Raw genomic sequence first — 16,835 nt, 5'->3', positions numbered from 1 at the left:
TGTAGGATCCTTGGATGGCCGTGAAGAATGGAAGTGAGCGGCTGTGAAATTGGGCAGCCTTCCAGCCTTCGTTCAAGCCCGCCCTTACTTCCACGCTTTTCCGGTCGCTAGCGCCACAGCGCGAAAACTTTAAGATGGACCCAGAAGTGTTGCTCCATCTATTTGCATATTTTCAATTCTCGAGGAGCTAGAAAAACTTTATCATTGTCGCCGGCATGTTTTGTACCTTAAGCTGGGCATACACTGTGCGATTTTTCCAGTCGCATTATTCAGCTTCAGCTCAAACTGCACGATTGACTTGCAGGGGTTAGAAGTTCATAGGTCATGATGCAGGGTCTCACACTATACGGCCCGATGCTCTGATGCGACCTGAGTGCTCACACTGTGCGTTCATAAAATGAAGGTTATAACAGAAAATCTGTCGCTCGCTCTCCCTCTCTGTCTTTCACTCACACAGACTCTCACAGACACACACCACCACCATCACCTTTGCTAAATTGCTAATGAAAAACATTGATCAGGCAGCTGTGATTGAGCAGTGGTGTAGATCCATCTATTTTCACGGTTGTTGTGGTCGTGATAATTTTGTGATGCCACATCGAAAAGACTCAGATGAGCTTTCCAAAGTTCTACAAGTGCCTCCATCGCTTGTGTCCAGATCACACGCTGCACTGCTGTGCTACTCCATCTTTTTCACCGACATTTATGTGTTTGTGCGTGCGCAGTGTGAGCGGCTGCGGTGACACCCTCACGACGGTCGGGAGGATTTCAAACAGGTTTGAAATCCTCCCGACCAAGCGATTAATGATCGCGAGCTGGTCGTGAGGTGTTAATCGCTTCTCGTTACCCCACGTACACTACACGATGCACGACGCACGATGAAGGCCACACTCGGGCCGATCAACAAAACGGTCGCACGACTGAAAAATCGGCTCAAAATGGGCCAAAATTCGCACAGTGTAAGCCCAGCATTAGGCTCATCAGAGACAATCATATCCAGGTAAAATAATTTTCTTTAATCTACACGCATTTAGGAATTACTTAGCTAGTTTCATGGATAATTTCAGTAACAGAATTATTGCCGGTCATTCGTACATATTTACTGTATTGTATAAAATAGATACACTAAATCTTTTTGAAACTTATAGAATCTAATCTTTTGATTTCTTTTGTTACAGAGCACTTTCTCAAACTGTTGTCTGCTACAGAGTTACAAATATTATACTAGTATCAATGTAGCATCCACCATGGAAACATATTGGTGGTGTGGCAGCCGTCGAGTGAGCCAGCACTGCAAACCCTGTGGATGGAGGATGCAGTGGACAGTGGGAGGAAGCATCCTAAAGCTCTTTGCAGACCACCCTGTGTGATTCTCCACTCGCCCACCAGAAAAGACAAACCGCAGGTCTCAGTTGCAGCAGCCCATCCACGTCTGATCTTACTGGGGCAGATTCAGCAACACTGCCAGAGACTTCCTGTAATCTATTACAGTTGTTCAAGAAACAGTCCAGGAACAGGTCACTCAGGTTAATCCTGTGTGAACAACTAAATATTGTTTTTCCTTCTTTAAATATTGGTGGTGTATTAGAAATATTCTTGTTTAATTATTATTGTTATTTGCTTTATTGTAAATAAATATCCATGTAAAATTGTTCAAAGTTAGCGTTATGTTCATACATGTTACAAATACCTGTAAATTAAATGAGTTCATTGACAGTTAGTTTGTTGTAATCAATTTATTAATAACATAAAACTTTTACACTAAAACAATACATATAACAATGTAACAAATATATTCAAATAAATACTTTTTTTAATTTTTAAACCAATCTTTCAAGAAGTGAAAACAGTCTGTCCATCCTCTCCCTGCTTTATTCTTGTACCGCCATGCCACAGTGGCCAAATTCTTCACCAGAGTAAGAGGTGATCATTTTCTCCTTTCATTTTAATAAATTGAGCCATTTGGTCTTTGTCCCCTAAAACATATCACCAAAAGGTTCATTCAAAAAAAATCTAAATTAGCTGTATGCAAGTGGCAATACATGAAAAACCGAGGGACCCACCATAGTTTATGGGTACTTTTGATGAAGATTATTTTACTGGTTGTAACTTTTGTACCACCAGATTTTCATATACTTACATTTAAAAGTGTATTCCTCTCCCGGCAACGGCGTAGATTTGGTTTTGGCGTTGGTGGGGATGGATGATTCAACCACCGAACCCTGACCCGTTTCTTTTTTTTTTCCTTTTTGTTTTTGCTTTTTGCTTTAAAAAAAAAGGAGAAATACACTTGCCTACATATGCTATTATACATGTTTTTAAACCATTTAAAATTACAATTCATAGTTTTATATGTGAATTATATAATGTAAAATTACTATTAAATAAATGACTGAGTATTTTAGACTTTAGTTTACTTCAGCAATATTCCATATAAATCAGGTATCATACAAAAATAAAAATAGTTTCAGATACAGTAATGAACCATCAAGTCATCATCCAATTTCACCTGTGATCTTGTGTCACCATTACTCTCTGAGCTTTGTGTTGGTTCTTCTGTCACCTGACAAATAGGACATACATGACAATAAGAATAAAATGTGTAGCTGCTTCAGTGTTTCTGTCAATTTGAGCAGATCTTGACTCATCAGTAATGTTTGTAGTGTGAGTGCATTTTTAAAACAATTTGTGCAAACTGCACTACAAGGTGGAATATTTGCAAAATCACCTCGTGATATTTTGTCTCAAAAATTAACCCTATGAATATGTCAGTACCATTAGGATGAAATTATTATTGAAATTATTGTATATCAATCAAAATTAGAAATGCTACTCTGAGACTGAGAGAATTAATAGTGCTGCCTGTTGTGCAGTTAGTTTCCAAAACATGTTATTCATGGTTACGTATAATTTTAGACTGATGTGGGCCAAAGTCTAGCATAGCCTGTAACCAGTGTTCCCTCTAAGCTGCGCACGTGCGCAATTGCGCATTGCTGGCACCGTCTCTGCGCACAGAAAATCTGAGTTGCGCACAGAAAAAAAACAATCTGACCTGAATTGAAATTAAAATAAATATGTTAACAATTCTGTTTTGCAGTGTTAGTCAGTGAGTGACTGGCTGCTCCCGTATGGGATCAGAACGATGCCACCTTATCCTATAATCCAGCCAATAATGCGATTCACAATTGTATATACGCAGCCAATCAACGTCGCTGACAGGCTATGACAGCGTCCTTATGTGCCGACACCAGTGTTTTAGCTAGCAAAGCGGCGTGGCTGATGTGGAGTGAAGCCACGTTAATAACAACGTGTACAACCATTGGAGATGTGAGCAGGACAGACGGAACAACTGACGGAAAAAGTGTGGACTTTATACCAGTTTTTAAATTGTGTTGATCGGCCACGTAAAACCAGAGTTATGATAAAAATATCTGCAATGTTTGGTTTTCTTCCTGAATACTATCGTTGTTTATATTTACTGCGGGAAGAAACGGTAAAAACGGCGTTTTATAAGGAAAACGCTCTAAGGCTACGTTCACACTGCAGGTCTTAATGCTCAATTCCGATTTTTTGATCAAATCCGATTTTTTTGTCTGCTTGTTCACACTACACATAAAATGTGACATCAAACGCGCTCTAGTGTGAACGCTCAAAGCGGCCCACATCCGCAAAAGAAGATGTCACACACAACTCGCTCTGTTTAGACCCAGAGCAAACAATATTGTTTGACTGATGGCCCTTAATATAAAGACTTCGGACTTTATGTTTCCAAATTTTTGCTTTAAGTTATTTTGTTATTTACATAATAATGCAAATAACCTAATAATGATCCTTTTTGCTGTTTTAGAGGAGCGGTGCTTCAAAGGATAGTTGCAGATTTCTGTCAGAATCTGCAGAAAATACAGTAAAAATAAAATGTTCACATTTCTCCAACGTTGTCTTCCCAACAGTTTCACCGGATGGCAAGAAATCGTTCGCGATGTCCTATCGGGCGCTGATAATTGGCGTCTGTCTTGTGTCAGTGACGTAAAAGACGGATTTAATGCGACTTGACCGTTCACACAGCAGTCGCTTTCTAAAACATCAGATATGTATCGGATTCAGTACCACATACGAAAGTGACCCAGATCGGATTTGAAAATATCGGATTTGTGCCGTTCACACTGTCATACCGTGATCGGATATGGGTCGCATAGGGTCAAAAAAATCGGATTTGATGCGCTTTCGCCTGCAGTGTGAACGTAGCCTAAAGCACTCTCCGCCTGTGAGCAAAGACAAAACCAACCCCCCCCCCACCCTTTCCTATTGGTCCAATCAAGAAATTAAATGGCAACATGGCATTTAGTTGTTTAGGGAGGGGGGAAGTTTTAGGAGTGACGGCTGTGTTTTGAGATGTGAGAAATTTGAAACGTTTAGCACAAATCTTGTGTAGTTAGTGTGTAGTTAGTGTGTAGTGTAGTCAATAGTTTTGTTGTGTGTGTCAGAACAATGAGGCGGCTGCTGAGTGTTAGGTGTTACAGCAGTGATACATCTGCTGTTGTCAGGCCTGCAGGTATCAGGCTGTTGTTCTCCTTTATCTCATAGTGGACAGAAATTATTTTTGGAGTGACACAAATAATTTGTGTGGCATCAGATTTGATGCAGAACAGCTGATTGTTCTGTAAATAGTTTGAAATGTTTATTTAAAAAAATGCCTTGGCTGCATTTTTAGGTAAACAGCTGCAAAAAACTTTTTTTGCATAACACAGTTACTTTTTTGAAGAAGTAACTATATAATTAATTGCCCAACATTGGTCATTATTTACTATATTTTGCAGACAGAGAGTTACAGACTCTCTCCCAGACCACAGACTCATAATACAAGTCAGAGCTTTATTTTTTTTTTTAAAGAAAGTTGTGTTTTCAAAATTGGAGTTCAAGTTATTTTTACTTCCAATAGTGTTAATATACTACACAGGTCATGAACAATATTTCCTTAAATTTTCATTGTAAGTGGGCTAAAGCAGTTAATTAAAAGTAGTCTAACATAAATGTAAATGCTGTAATTTGATTATTTTAATGAACCATGTAACTTGGATGGATTAGATGCTGGCGTGACCACAGTGCACACGTCTGATGTTGCTCACAGTGGTCCAAGGGACGCTCAGGGAGTTTGTGTGTTCGCTCAGACACATGAAAAATTAGAGGGAACATAGCCTGTAACGTTATAATGACGGACACATTTTATGAGTGATCTTAACTTTAAGTGACTTACAGGTTTCTTTGATAAATACTTTCTTATATCCAGGTTCTTCCTTGTTGCTGCCGTCCTCCTCTCCTCCTTGCAGGTCCTCGCAGCGCAGGCTTGCTGCTGCTAAAACTAAACAGAGCTCCCTGAAAGGCACAGCCAATCACATTGGCCATATTTGTCAAATGAGGTAGGACTCCAGTAGGGAACGTAATTTAACTCTTTCTGCACCGCTGGGTGAATGAGACGTTGACAGATCATTTTTTTCTAATAATAATGTGTATGTGTTAGTCCCCATAGGGAAATTACTCCTCTGCATTTAACCCATTCACCTAGTGAAGAGGTGGGCAGCCACCGATGCAGCGCCCGGGGAGCAGTGTGTAGGGACAGTACCTTGCTCAAGGGTACCTCAGGGTAGCCGTTCATAGAGTCGAACCCACGATCTTCCAATCATGGGGCAGCTACTCTACCTATTAAGCTATCCCTGCCCCTCTTTCTATCGTTTTGTTTTTCTTTACTCGAAGAGATCAAATTATTGGTGGGGACAATTCAATAATCGTTGGATATTGGTGGGGACATGTCCCTTTCGTCCATGCCAAATCTACGCCCTTGTCTCCCACATTAACTCCCGCTTTGTCCGAGATTGTTATGAGAAAAATTCTCCTGCATGACCTGCAATGAATCCTGGGATATGTTGGGCCACGAAGGAAAAACCGGACCCATCCTTCAAATCTGGGAAAGATTAAGATGAATTTGCTGCCACATTTGGAGGACTCTTCGAATTTGGACAGCCTTCATCGTATTGCTGTGACATAAATCCCTAAAATGCGGCCATTGAAGCATGCTACCCCTGAATTTGGACACAGCCAAAATGGTGCATTGTCCCGCCTGCCATCTCCGTCTGAGAGAGGACAGGCTTTCCTCTTCTCTCATGATGTCCCATGAGTTCTGAACACCCTAGCAGGAAAAAAAGAGAAGAAGAATCACCGAACAAAGGTACAAAAATGATATAGAATGACGAGTTAGCAGTCGCTGCTTATGCTAAAAATGCTAAAACAATACATTAAGTTCAAAACAATTAACTAGTTCTACTTTTCTCTGCATTGTTCGGTCGTAGAAAGTCAGGGCTTAGAGATGGTGCCATTTCATGCTCCTGCGCTGTCCTCTTGTGAGATCGGTGAGCAAATTATTTTAATTGTTCATTGTTTATTTGCACTTTTTATGAGTTAACTGTGAGTAAAATGTTTCTTGTATTTACTGGAGAAATAGGTTACAATGTGTGGTGGGGCGTGGTCTCTGGTGCCGTGCAGGGAGGCGGCATCCTTAATCACGCCCGGGGTGTGATTAACTTCTTATTCATGACTGTCTCGTGAGTTATTTTCTCATTTACTCGATTCTGTCAAAGCACAGACAAATATTCACATTTTGTTGGTTGAATCTGTGAAAAATGAAAATTGTAAATGCTGTTAAAATGTTCTGTGTAGATTTCATGATGTAGATGACTGATTTATAATAAGTTACATAATTTCAAGAATATATACATAAATAGTTTGTGTTAAAATGTCTTTATTTGAAATGTACATGTGTAAAGTGTAAAAGCTAGTGTCTCGTGAGAATACCCCTTAACGAGAGTACACGAGACTTTTCATGGACTGCGAGGGAGCATACGTCTCTCACGAAGCGATTTTAAGCTAAAGGTTGACTAAAAGAAAAGGCAACACAAAGACTTAAGGACCTCTTTTCAGGACAAGCAGCCAACGAGGTATTTGTCATTTGAGAAATGTTTATTTGTGTTTTGACTTAATATGTGTACTGTTGTAAAGTTGCTAATTGGTTGTACTGTTCGCTCGTGACCAGTTCTCACGGCGTATTGGCGTGTCGGGCGCACTGGTGATGGTGAAGCTGAGGAGAAAAGCCCAAGTAATAAACGCCCGTTTCAAAGAACCGACCTGTGTCTGTGTTGTCGTGAAGAGAGCTACAGTGAGAACTCGCCTGCTCAACACGGGTAGGAGAGGACAGGATCGCCGCGGATGACGAAAACGACGCGGATCCGTGCATCACATCAGATAAGCAGAGTCCATAACGCATTCTCGGCACAGCGTTAACAAGCAACGGTGGTTAGACTGAGTTAAAGCACTAAATTTTCACGTCTAAAATCAGAAGAAGCTCTACCACAAAAGTGAAGTTAAGGTGGTGTGAGAAATGGTTAAATGTGGAAATTGCAACCAAGAGACTCATCTGTTAATCTTGCTTGCTTAATGTAGAGATTAATCCAATGTGTTTGCATTTATAGTTGTTGTACATCACAAGGTTTATAGAACAAACAAGTAAATATTTAACAAGCTCACAGGTTACGAGTAATTTTGAGTTTTACAAAATTTGCTGAGTTTAAAGGGCACTTTCTGTGAATTTTAAAGGGTACTATACTAATGTGAAAAATTGAAAACCTTTAATGTAAATAAGGATTTAAGGTATTTCTAAGTATATTTACACTGTTACTGAGGGTTTACTCGTATATTTGTGATAAGGTAATTTTTGTTGTTCTTATCTGTTTGAAACTTAAGTTCAGTACTGAAGTCAACAGTGTGTTGGAAGACTCATACATACATTTATGAACCTTACTGGCTATTCAAATTAAGTCTATTGCAACTTTCACTTACACATAGTCCAGAAGAAATCTAGTTGAAGTTTAATAGCTGCACAATCACACTGCTATAATCTCAACATGTCTGACATAAGCAGAGAGACCTGCCATAAGGATGCTGAACAATCCGCTCAAGCTGAAGCTACTGGCACTGAATCTGCAGCAGAACTAGAGGGGCTTCGAAGAAGTGAGAGGGCGCGTACCCTAACAGAAAGGGGGAGAGCATACCAAGATGAGAGACTGAAGCAAATTCAACGCAAATACAAAATCATCTATGAGAAGTGGAGGTGTCATGCACGAATAGGCAAAGAGTTATTAAGTGGTGATTCTTCTAAGGATGAGTTAACTGATCTTATTGAGAACATCAAAGGCACCTGTTCTGATGTAAAGGTAGTTTATGAGGAGCTGCGTCAAGTGCAAACCCCTGAACCAGACCTGCGGCGCAGGGTTGATACATGCATGTCATTCTCAGAATTTATTATTCAAAGAGCACAGAGACAGCTTAAAGGCCATGAAGCAGATAAAGATGAAGAGTCTTGGCCTGATGTTGGATCTGTTCTAGGCTCAACAGGTTCTGTTTCTAGACCACTGTCTCGTCAATCAGGATGTAGTTCTACCCACTCTAGCAGCCACTCTGTCAAAAGAATAGAGGCTGTAGCTGAAGCTGCTGCAACTCAGGAAGTCTTGGCAGTGTTGGAGGAGCAAGAAAGGGAAGAAACAGAACTTCAAATGTTAGAGGCTGAGAACTTAGCCAGACAGCAAGCAATCCAAGATAAACGTGAAAACTTGCACGCCTAGAAGAAGTAAAGAAGCTGAATGCTGCTAGAGCTCGAGTGAGGGTCTATGATGAAGCTGAAGAAAACATAGAAGCAACTGATTTGTTGTATGGTAGTGAAGTACTGCCAGAGCTTAGAGTCACTGACTCCACAGCACTTCCAGTCACAACCCATTCTCTCAATGCATCAAGCCCCCATTCATTCCTCAATCCCTAGCAGTCACAAGTCAAGCTCCTTGTCCACAACAGCTACCTCAGTCTCCTCCAGCCTCAGTGTTGAGGCCTCAAGAACAGAATAGCTTAGATCTGGTCAATGTGCTAGTAGAAGCTATGAGTGCAAATCGGCTCCCAACACCAGAGCCTGCGGTGTTTACAGGAGATCCCTTGAAGTTCAAAGACTGGCAACTGTCCTTTGAAACATTAATAGAAAGGAAGAACATCCCAAAGAATGAAAAACTGTATTACCTAAGAAAGTACTTAGGTGGCACAGCAAAGAAGGCCGTGGAAGGATTTCTTCTACTGGGCACAGAAGCAGCATATGAGTCAGCCTGGAAGCTTTTAGAGAAACGTTTTGGAGACCCATTCCTAATTGGGAAGTCACTCAGAGACAAGCTGCATGCATGGCCAAAGATAGGTTCTAAGGATGCTTGCGAGCTAAGAGAATTTGCAGACTTTCTCAAGAGCTGCGAGGCTGCCATGTCTCATGTCAAGATGCTGGAGGTCTTGAATGACTGCGTTGAGAGTCAGAGGATTCTGCTGAAATTGCCAGATTGGTTGGTTTCAGCTGGAATCGCAAAGTGATGGAAGTCAGACAAGTGAAAGCTGAGTACCCACCATTCAAGGTGTTTGTTGACTTCCTATCAAAGGAAGCAGATCTTGCTTATGCGATCCAATTTCTTCAATACAAGCACTTAAGAGTGTTGAAAGTGAGAAACCAAGGCATCCACGAAGCCAAATACTTCAAGCAAAGACTCTGACCACAAGTACAACACAGAGCAGTATTACATCATGTGTTTTCTGCAAAAGGACAGGACACATCCTAGACAAATGCCGAAGTTTCACAGAAAAGACAGTTCAGGATCGTGTTAAGTTTGTACACACAGAGAAGCTTTGCTTTGGATGTTTGAAGACTGGTCATCACTCAAGAAAATGTGATAACAAAAGCACGTGTGAGAAATGCCAAAAGAGACACCCGACATGTTTGCATGACGATAAGTTCAAGGAACGTCAAAGGCCAGTCCACCTAAATGGAGGTGAAATTTCAAAGGACAAGGCAGACACCACAGAAAGGACTGCAACAGCCACTTCCAACAGAGTTATCCAAGAGGGTCTAAGCACACAAACATCTTCTATCTTGCCAGTCTGGGTGTCATCTATTAAGCAGCCAGATCAAGAACTGCTAGTTTATGCACTCTTAGACACACAGAGCGATACCACCTTCATACTAGATGAAGTAGCTCAAGGCCTGAACACAAACAAAGAGAATGTCAGTCTGCGACTGTCCACAATGTCTGCCAAGTCGACAGTTATTCCATGTCAGAAACTGACAGGTCTACAAGTGAGAGGATACAACTCAGAGAAAAGGATCCCACTACCACCTGTTTTCACAAGAGAGTTTATCCCAGTAAACAGGCTGCACATTCCAACCTCTGAAACAGCTCTAAAATGGCCACATCTAGAGCAACTGTCAGAAACGATTCCACCACAGTTGGATTGCAGTAGGCCTTCTTATAGGCTACAACTGTCAACGGGCCCTCCTCCCAAGAGAGATCCTGTCTGGTGACGAAAGTCATCCATATGCGCAGCGGACTGATCTGGGCTGGAGCATTGTTGGTTGCTCACATTCAACAAGCGATGAAAGCGATCCAATAGGATTCAGTCATAGAATCATAGTACGACAAGTGACACCGACTGTGCATCCATCAGTTCAGCTAAAGAAGGAAGTGCACTTTGCGTGCAGGACTCAAGTCAAAGAGATCAACCCACTTGACATAATTAAGACTCTTGAATCAGATTTCACAGATCACTCAGCAGATGATAATCCAGTTTCTCAGGAGGACCTCCTCTTTCTGTCTAAAGTGAAGGCTGGAATAAGACAGAAGGAAGATGACCACTATGAACTTCCGCTTCCTTTCAAGACAGACAAACCTAATCTTCCAGACAATAAACAGTGTGCAGTTCACAGGCTCAGCTCATTAGAGCGTCGACTGAGGAGAAATGGGCAATATTACATGGACTATGTCAACTTCATGAATGAAATCATAAGTAGAGGAGATGCTGAGAAGGTGCCACAGTCTGAATTAGACAACCAGCCAGCATGGTACATACCACACCACGGTGTCTACCATCCCCACAAGCCGGGAAGATCCGTGTGGTTTTCGATTGTTCGACACGCTACCAAGAAACCTCTCTAAATGACCATCTCTTGACAGGTCCAGACCTGACTAACACATTAGTTGGTGTGTTGTGTCGATTTAGAAAGGGTCCTATAGCCATAATGTGTGACATCGAAAAAATGTTTCACCAGTTCCACGTTGCAAGGGAACATCAAGATTATCTCAGGTTCCTCTGGTGGGATGGAGGTGATTTGGATTCTGAACCCTCGGTGTACAGGATGAAGGTACACCTCTTTGGGGCAGCTTCATCCCCCGGTTGCTCCAACTTTGGACTGAAGTACCTAGCTTCACAAGGCCAAGGCAAGTTCAGCAAAGAAGCCATCAAGTTCATCCAAAGAAGCTTCTATGTGGATGATGGCCTGACAAGTGTAAGGTCGACTGCTGAAGCCATACGCCTGGTGAAGGAATCAAGAGCTCTGTGCAAAACAGGAAATCTACTGACTACATAAGTTTGTATCCAACGATGAGGGTGTGATTGCAACAATTCCACCACAAGAATGTGCTCAGACCAAAGATCTAAACATGGCTCTAGGAGAACTTCATATCGAGCGAGCACTTGGAGTTCAGTGGTGTGTTGAGGCGGATGAATTTCAGTTCAGGGTGGTGGTAAAAGAAAACCCACTGACAAGGAGAGGGTTCTCTCAACTGTTGCCTCAGTCTATGATCCACTAGGTTTTGTGGCTCCATTCCTACTTGTCGGCAAACAGATTCTTCAAACACTGTGTAGAGACAAGGTAAGATGGGACGAACCTCTCCCCGAGCACATCCAGCCACAATGGGAGTCATGGCTCAAAGATCTGCCTCATTTGGCAGCTCTAAGGATTCCAAGAAGCTACCTTCCATCAAACTTTGGTGAAGTCTCACTATATGAGCTTCACAACTTTTGCGATGCAAGCTTCAAAGGGTATGGTGCATGCTCATACCTTAGAGCGGTGAGTGAAACAGGACAAATAAGTTGTTCACTTGTCTTGGGGAAAGCAAGAGTAGCCCCTACCAAACTAACAACCATCCCAAGGCTTGAGTTATCTTCAGCTGTGACCTCAGTCCGCATTGGTGATATCATCAGAGGCGAGCTGGAGATTGAAAATGTGCCAGAGTATTACTGGACTGACTCAAAGGTGGTCCTTGGCTATGTGAACAATGATGCTAAAAGGTTCCAAACATTCGTGGCCAACCGCATCCAGCGAATAAGATCTAGCACAAAACCTGAACAATGGCGATATGTCAACTCTGAGGACAACCCAGCTGATGGAGCCTCAAGAGGATTGACTGCAGTTCAAATTAAAGAATCTAACTGGCTGAAAGGACCCAACTTCCTTTGGCAGCAAAATCTCCCACATGAAGTGGGAATGGTGGGAGAAGTTGAGGCTACTGATCCTGAACTTGGAGAGCACATGTTCATGCAGTTAAAGCAAGAGAACAGAATCCAATGGTTAACCGTTTATCTAAATTTTCTGACTGGTCCAGAGTGGTGAGAGCAATTGCCAGGCTCAAGAGATTTGTCAGAGAGTTTAAGGGATTTCAGTCGAGAACTAACGAGTCGACTAATCTTGAAGAACGAAGAGAAGCAGAGATCTTCATCATCAAACTCATTACAAGAAGACGCGCTTGCTGAAGACATAAAAAGAAAATAAGAGGCAAGAAGGAACACACTTTGAGTAGGCACAACAGGCTACACCAGCTGAATGCTTTCCTGGACGAAACCAATGTTCTCAGGGTGGGAGGACGGCTGTCTCAGTCAGCCTTACACCATGATGTAAAGCATCCTGCGATACTTCGAAAAAATCTCATGTGTCAGCTCTGCTGGTCAAATATCATCATGAGCGCATACACCATCAAGGAAGGGCATGACCATGAATGACTTGCGCGCAAAATGGAATATGGGTCCTAGGATGTGGAAGTGTGGTCTCCTCACACATTTACAAGTGTGTAAAATGTAGAGCGATACAGAAGAACAACTGAGGTTCAACAAATGGCAAATCTACCAGGAGAGAGAGTGAGACATCCCCCTTTACCTATTGTGGGCTTGATTGTTTTGGCCCCTTTATTGTGAAGGAAGGAAGGAGAGAGTTGAAACGATACGGATTGTTATTCACCTGCCTATGTTCTAGAGCAGTTCACATAGAAACCCTTGACGATTTGACAACAGACGCATTCATGAATGCACTTCGATCATTCATAGCTATTCGAGGACCCGTCGCCAGCTAAGATGTGATAGAGGACAAACTTTGTTGGTGCTAGAAAGGAGCTTTCTGAGTTGCTTGAAGGAATGGATCAAGACCGTACAAGGCGCTTGGTTGTGAATTTGTGCTGAATGTCCCATCAGCCAGTCATATGGGAGGAGTTTGGGAGCGCCAGATTCGAACAATCCGAAGCATCCTGATAGCTATGCTCGACAAGTCCGCCAGCAGACTTGACACCACAACTCTAAGAACGTTTCTGTATGAAACAATGGCCATAATCAACAGCAGGCCACTAAGTGTCGAGCATCTTCACGATCCTACTGGTCCGGAACCCCTCACTCCCAACCACATTCTAACCATGAAGTCATCTGTAATTCTGCCACCTCCTGGACAATTCTGCAAAGAAGACCTCTATCTGCACAAAAGGTGGAGAAGAGTGCAGTTTTTGGCCAATGAATTTTGGCAACGATGGAAACGAGAATACCTGCTAAACCTCCAACAACGGCAGAAATGGCAGAAGACGTCACGAAACTTGCAAGCAGATGACATTGTAATATTAAAGGATGACAGTGCACCAAGAAACCGGTGGAAGCTTGCAAGGGTTGTGGAAGCCCTGCCCAGCACAGATGGCAAGGTGCGAAAGCTAAAGCTTCTGCTCAGTGACACTACCTTTGATAAGGGAAAACCAATCACTAAATCAGTTTACCTTGAGAGGCCTGTTCACAAAGTAGTTACATTACTTGAGGCCACCTAAAACACACGTAAAGCTAAATGACCTACACTTAAATGTACACTCACACATCACTTCCTTATAATTTTCATTGAGGAAAATCTCTCATTTTAAGTCAATGAGTGATTTTGGTGGGAGTGTAAATGCTGTTAAAATGTTCTGTGTAGATTTCATGATGTAGATGACTGATTTATAATAAGTTACATAATTTCAAGAATATATACATAAATAGTTTGTGTTAAAATGTCTTTATTTGAAATGTACATGTGTAAAGTGTAAAAGCTAGTGTCTCGTGAGAATACCCCTTAACGAGAGTACACGAGACTTTTCATGGACTGCGAGGGAGCATACGTCTCTCACGAAGCGATTTTAAGCTAAAGGTTGACTAAAAGAAAAGGCAACACAAAGACTTAAGGACCTCTTTTCAGGACAAGCAGCCAACGAGGTATTTGTCATTTGAGAAATGTTTATTTGTGTTTTGACTTAATATGTGTACTGTTGTAAAGTTGCTAATTGGTTGTACTGTTCGCTCGTGACCAGTTCTCACGGCGTATTGGCGTATCGGCGTACTGGTGATGGTGAAGCTGAGGAGAGAAAGCCCAAGTAATAAACGCCCGTTTCAAAGAACCGACCTGTGTCTGTGTTGTCGTGAAGAGAGCTACAAAAATATAACACATTGACATAATAAAATCAATGAGGAGATTTTCAAAGAGATATTAGCTTAAAAATGGGAATTTTATTTAAATATGAGAACAAAGAGTTGCTACTGTTTTTATTTTATACAACATAAATTCTCCATATCACTAAAAACTAAGCTGAAGACTTTTAGCTTCATGTGAGAGATTTTACCTTAAAGAGATAAACCTCTGTTACTCTGTTTATTTTGCTTCTGCTGCATTTTTTCATGTCCTCATCCACTAAATATAAAATAGTGTAAATGAGCAGCTTTGGATGTTTGACAGTTTTTATTGTGTCTGAATGTTCCTACAGTTGGTTTGTGGTTGATGTGGATTTGCTGCTCATGTGAATCCTCCCACAGTGTTTCATTAGCAGCTGTAACCACAGTGACTCTGATAAAACAGGAATTAGCAGAATCCATCTGATATGAAGCTGTGCTTTGAATACCACTTCCCTCCTCTTTGAAGAGTAGTCAGATATCTGTGTTCAGGTTTTTGTACAGCCTCTTCTACACTTTGTATCACTGTGTTTCTAGAGCACAGTAGTAGAGAGCTGTGTCTGCCAGGGTTAGGGCTGTTATGGTCAGATCAGTTGTTGTAGAAGATGTTTCTGATTTATATCGATTATTGGGAATATAATCAATACCACTCCATGATCTTGCTCCTTTGTAGAGTATAAACTGAGGAGCCTGAAGGTCAGAATGATGTTTGTACCAGTGAAGATAAACACCACCTGCATCTGTCTCATAGCTACATGTGAGTTTGACAGATTTTCCTTCTGTTTCAGTGACTTCAGTTTGTTGAGGAGTGATTGAGTCTCCAGCTGTTAGTCCTGGAAAAAGAAAGAAGAAAAGTAGTGAAATGCAGTCTGTATATCTGCTTAATGCAGCAGCTTCAACTAAACTTTAATCCCTGTTCTTAAACTCACCTATAATGTGAGATAGAAGCAAAAAGAGGTGCAGCAACATGTCTTTGGAGTTATTAAAGCCAGACAGACAGCACATGAACAATGTTCTTCCACTGCAGCACAATGACCAACAAATAATGTCATTGGATGAGCTCAACTTCAGTGGGCGGGGCCAGTTTAATAGCTGAGCCAATCAAATAGTTTTGTGCTTCCACAGCAGCTCTGTCTCTGTCTCTGATCTTTACTGCTTCATTTCTCTGTTGTCTTTGTCATCAGTCCAATGACACAAGAATCAGAGGTTTAACAGTGTGTGGCTCCCTCTAGTGGATGTTTTGGAGTATTCTGTTGTCTTTGCTCCAAAGGTTTTTGTACAGAGTTTTGGTGTTTCCTGTCACTGTGGGCCTCACAGCACAGTAGTACACAGCAGAGTCTGTCACTGCAGCAGAGGAGATCTCCAGATAAAACTCGCTTTTGTCTTGATCTTTTCTAAACTTCAGCTTTTCTGTTTGCTCTGAATATTCATTGATGAGAAACTGTGGATGTGAACTGGACTTTTGTTTGTACCAGAAGAAGTAACTGACAGATCCTGAATAGTTGCAGGAGACAGTTACAGTTTCTCCTTCCAAACTCATCACTGCATCTTTAGATGGTGTCAGTAAATCCACAGAGGATCCTGAAAACAACAAAGACATATTTCACCATCATGTTTCTGTATCTGTAAACTTAGTTGATAAAAAGTGGATCAATTCAAACAACATCCAAATCTTTTCATGTCTATCATCTCCTTTTACATCTCACTCCATCTTTTGATGACTCACCAGTCTGAAAGGAGACCATCATCATCCAAATGAAAAGCAGGAACATGATTTTCTCTTGGACTGAATGAACAATAGAGAGAACACAGCAGCTCTTCAGCTCCTAAATGAAGTCTTTCATATTCACTGGTGTAGCTCCTCCTTTTGCTGAGCTCTGTTTCCTGTCACTGTTTCCTCATATCTGCAGAGCGCAGAGTCCAACACCCACCAGGAACAAATTCGCTTTATTGCCAGCTATGAGGATCAAGCTCTTGGAATGGTTGCAGATGCCTTTGCTGGTTGAGGTCAGTGACGAATCAGGTGAGGAGGATTCAAGACTGAGTTGAGAGATAAGAATGTACACTGAATGTTCTCAGCTGCATGAAGAGCACATGAGATTTTCTGAGACACAATTAAATAAAAACCTGAGGAAGGTCAAAGGTCATAACTTGTGTGTTGAACTAAAATCTTGTGATATGACATTCTTTCACTGTTTTTTTTT

The 16,835-nt window shown here is 41.6% G+C and overlaps 1 protein-coding gene across 1 annotated transcript in view; it reads left to right on the top strand.

The window, feature by feature from the left end:
- LOC120434305 (zinc finger protein 570-like) overlaps positions 1 to 16,835 on the top strand; it is a 488,395-nt gene that overhangs the window by 239,119 nt on the left and 232,441 nt on the right. The window lies entirely within an intron of this gene.

The sequence above is a fragment of the Oreochromis aureus genome, linkage group 18, assembly GCF_013358895.1.
Source record: "Oreochromis aureus strain Israel breed Guangdong linkage group 18, ZZ_aureus, whole genome shotgun sequence".
Lineage (NCBI taxonomy): Eukaryota > Metazoa > Chordata > Actinopteri > Cichliformes > Cichlidae > Oreochromis > Oreochromis aureus.
This window is presented reverse-complemented; position numbering and strand designations above follow the sequence as displayed.